The sequence below is a fragment of the Cibotium barometz genome, chromosome 10 (genome assembly GCF_041138505.1).
Source record: "Cibotium barometz isolate CiBa-2024 chromosome 10, ASM4113850v1, whole genome shotgun sequence".
NCBI classification, from domain to species: Eukaryota; Viridiplantae; Streptophyta; class Polypodiopsida; order Cyatheales; family Cibotiaceae; genus Cibotium; species Cibotium barometz.
In genome coordinates this window covers 2978260-2982975 of record NC_141055.1, presented here as the reverse complement: position 1 = coordinate 2982975, position 4716 = coordinate 2978260, and the positions used below count along the sequence as shown (strand labels likewise).

The window sequence follows — 4716 nt, the reverse complement described above, 5'->3', positions numbered from 1 at the left end:
TAAAATAATCCAAAATATTGAGTGCCTTGTAAATAAAGGAAAACCCACTCGACAGCCTACCAATGCTTCATACCTAGGCTATGCATAAATCTGCTCAACTGTGAGACCACATACCGTATATCTGGGCTTGTGTTGCATACATAAAGAAGGGATCCAATAGCCTGTTGATACAAACTAGCATCAAAAGAGTCTCCTGCGACTAAGTCGAGTATCTATCTCCATAGGTGTAGCCACAAGTTTACAGTGTTTAAGATTAAACCTCTTCAATAGCTTCTGTATATATTTAGACTGCAGCATAGCAATGCCTTCATTGTGCTGCATAAACTGAATCCCCAAATAATAATGAAAGAGCCCCAAATCTAATATCTCAAATGATGACTACAAATCAGTCTTAAAGGCTGAAATCTGATCAACTTATAGAACGATGACCAAAAATGTGTCCTTACTCCTCTTCACATAGAGGGTACTCTCTATTGGACTATTGCAAAAATCATTTACAACCAAGTATGCATGAATCTTCTCATACCATGCTCTAGGAGCGTGCTTAAGGCCATAGAGAGCCTTTTTCAACTTGTATACTTTAGACTTTTCTCCTTTCTCATCAAAACCAGGAGGCTGTGATACATACACCTCCTCATGTAAATCACCATTCAAGAATGTAATCTTAATGTCCAACTGATGTACATTCCACCCATGATGTGCTGCCAAAGCAATGATATACCTTATGGTAGTCATACGAGATGTGGGTGCAAAGGTCTCATCATAATCAATGCCCTTTTGTTGGGCATACCCCTTTGCAAACAAGTCAAGCCTTTTAGCGATGATCAATGCTACCATCTGCTTTTTGTTTTAACTTGTAAACCCACTTAGTACTGATGGCCTTCTTGCCATGAGGTAGATCTGTCAAATACTAGGTGTTATTCTTGAGTATAGAGTTATACTCATCCTACATAGCATGCATCCATTGATCATCATCCTTTGCTTCCTCAAAGGAAATAGGTTCCTCCTCATTACATAAAGTAGAAATGAGAACATGATCCACATGAGAATAATCTGCATGATGAGAACCTGCACGAGTTTTGCTAGGTAAAGGATCTGCCAACTTGCTATCCCTCAATGTCTGCACAAGCCATTTTGGCATACGCCTAGATTCTTCTATGGTAGCTCTCTCCTCATCCACTACGTCCTCAATAATTACCTCATCAAAAGGCTGATTTGCAAGTTGATTTTGCACCTGCAAAGGCTGAATTTCAGCACTTGGTTGAGCATTTAATTGCTCTACATATGGCTGCCCTCCATTAAACAAAGGTAGGAGCGAATCAAACATGTCCTGTGAGCATACATTTTGCTGTTTTTTGCATGAAAGCATGGGCTGAATTGAGTTTTTGATAAAAGCAACATCTCTACTTACCAAAATCCGCCTTGAGGCCGGATGATGGTAGAGTATATATCCCTTGCTTTCTAAACGGTATCCCATAAATATGCATTTAACTGCCTTATTATTAAGTTTATTGCATTGTTGCTCAGGTACAAGAGCATACGCAAGACAACCAAAAACACGCAAATGAGCCACAGAAGGCTTCATGCCATGCCAAGCTTCATAAGGAGTTTTAGACTGCAAGGCCTTGGTAGTGCATTTGTTCAATACATAGTTTGCGCACATAGTTACCTCTAACCAAAAACCATGAGGTAAACTTTGGAATTTCACCATACATCGTGTCATCTCCATGAGAGACCTCTTCTTCCTCTCAGCCACACCACATCATTTTGCTGAGGTGTGTATGGCACTATACATTGATGCCTTATGCCTTTTCCAGCCATATATGCATGAAATTCCTTGGACATATACCCCCCCTCGATCTGAATGAAGGGTGTCAACTTTACATTTACATGCATTTTCAGCCATGGATACGAAGTGCCTAAAGCACATAAAAACCTCTAACTTTTGCTTTAATGGATACACCCAACTATATCTGGAGTAATCATCAATAAAAGTGATAAAGTAGAGATATCCCCCAATAGATGGTGTCCTCATAGGACAACATACATCACTATGTATAAGTTATAATTTCTTAACAGCTCTCACAGATCCATCCTTTAGAAATAATGCCCGATGCATTTTACCAAGAATACACCTCACATACATGTCTAGTAGGGGTCTCAAAAGTTGGCAACTCAGACACTATATCATGCCTTTGAAGGCATAACAAACTGCCATAATTCAGATGGCCAAATCGTGCATGCCATAATTCTGCATCACTCATAGCACGAGTCGTAGAGACTGAGCAAGCATCATGCTGCAACTTCTCAAATACATCCATCTTGTATAGGCCATGAAACAAGGTACCTCACGTAATGATAGAATAACCTTCATTTCTATCATGAACTGTACATCTGTCAGCCACAAATTTCACTGTCAACCCTGACAAGGCTAAGGCTGAAACTGACACAGCAAGTTCTTCTTAATGCCTGGCACATATAAAACTTTTGAAAGAGTAAATATGCCCCCATTTGCAGCAATGAGCACAACTCTACCAACTCCTTTTTGACAGGATATGAGGAACCATTTGCACATGTGACGGTTCTTGCAGTTGAGACAGATTCCAAAGACGAGAACAAATTCTTTTGTGAAGTAATGTGCTTTACTAGCACCACTGTCAAAGTAATGTGCTTTACTAGCACCACTGTCAAAGTACCAAGCATCCGATTCTGCCACTAACATGCATACATCATGAACAAAAGGGTTGTAACTACAATGTATAGTCCATGCCCAATCATCTTGAGAAAAACTTGCAGATTTCTTCTTCTCTACACTTGGTGTGCAAATGCATCAGCACAGCCATGCCCAATTCTTTCTATTTCTCCTTCTCTAGCCTTTTCTTGCACTCATGCATGTAGTGCCCTGGTTTCCTGCAATAGTGACCTCCCTCTAGACATTTTCTCTCTCCACGCCAAAATAGGGTAAAACAGGATCTTTCTTTTATTTCAGAGAGGGGAATAATTATAAGATCAGAAGGGGAGGTTCTTACACACACCTGCACACCTCAAAAGCTGGAGGGAGGAATCCTACATCCTACCCCACTTAAAAAATGCGAGATGTCCTCATCTCGCAAACTAGAGGATAACTCTTTCCCTTAAGATCCAACTGATTCCAGGGTTCCTTATAGTCTGGTGAACCCAACAGAATCTTGGGATAAAGATTCCTTATATAGAACTAATTATCAAATAATAATTCATTCAGATCATATCATTTATATCGTTAACACAATAATGGTCCATTAGACCAAAATTTCCATATGAACATTCTTCATTCCAAGGGAATTTCAATTATATAGGTTTTTAATTTATCATCCCTTAACTTGATCCACTGGGTCAAGTGTTAACAGTAGCAATCTATCGACACAATCCACTAATCTCATAGTGATTTTCTGAAGTCATTATTGTCATTCCAGCTACGAACATCATCACAGGGACTCGTCCCATTCATCTCCTCATTGTGGTTTTGCTCAGCTTATCGCTTTTCAACCAAAATACAGGAATCATCATTTTTCAATCAGAATCCAATTCAACTCATCAGTTCTCAACCAGAATTTTAAAATCATATCAGCCACATTTGAATTCATCATCTTGATAGCATTTTTGCTTATAATTTCAAGGTCTTAGATTTACTCGTATATACTGCCACAGTAAAGAGCTGCAGTTATACCCTCAGTATATACGGGTAGTCACGGTCCTTGGAATTTGCGAGAACTGCACACCATGATCATGTCGTAATGTGGCACTCTCCTGAAGACGTAAAGAGGCCATGTAGCCTTGACGTCATAGCATGTACAAGTAGAAGGCATCCATCTGTCGCACAATAATGACAAAAAATAGAGACATGTCACAAACTAATCAAGAACAACAAAGCACCAAGAAAACTAAGTGTACAATAACCATGTCAAATACCTCTACGACAATACCCTCAATCGTAACCTCATCCATGAAGGCTAAGTCCTCAACTATGAATCTACGCACAATCTCCAGCTCACACCGCGGGGCATATTTCTCCACCCACGAGGGAGAGTCCCCTGATAGAAAGAAATACATTTTAAACATTGACAATTACCTAACAATCTTATTCACAAGTACCTAACAATCCTATTTACATATTTCTGACTGAAAGAATCACCTGAAATGGAGGCAAGACAAACAACCCATCCTGAGTCCGCCAAACAAGCTGCTGCCACTCCAAGCCCATGCCGAATATGATCCTCCGACACCTTGTTCCACAATGGAACACCGTCTCGTCCATGCGCAGAGTCCATGGGAAGATCCAAGAGCACAAAGTCAGCATCCCATGCCACTGTCTGTTTCTTTTTCTTATACTCCACCCCCAATTTATTGTTTTCAGAAAAAAATGTATGGATCTTTGCATAATCCTCATTCCTAATAGAGGATGCAAAATCCTTACCCATAGAAATATAATCTCCACATCCAAATGAAAAGATAGAGTGATCCAAAGAAGCCCCCCCTTGTATGGACAAGAGTGGCACATATTCTTTTTGGGATGGTGGTCTAGGACGTGAGGATGGACCTAAATAATCACGGCAAGTATAATGAATGAACAACAAGCATAACATACAAAACAATCGACTTGCGTATATCCATAAAAAGAAGTATACCACTATTGAAAGCTACCATGCATCGAGTGTGGTGGTGAATTGTCATCAACAA

General features: G+C 39.8%; 1 long non-coding RNA gene across 1 annotated transcript; it reads right to left on the bottom strand.

The window, feature by feature from the left end:
* Positions 1-3960: 3960 nt before the first annotated feature.
* Positions 3961-4475, bottom strand: LOC147634434 (uncharacterized). The gene is made up of 3 exons (XR_015266725.1): positions 4454-4475; positions 4172-4262; positions 3961-4070 (listed from the first exon to the last, which is right to left on the bottom strand). It is a non-coding gene; the product is annotated as an uncharacterized LOC147634434 (long non-coding RNA).
* Between the last annotated feature and the right edge of the window lie 241 nt (positions 4476-4716).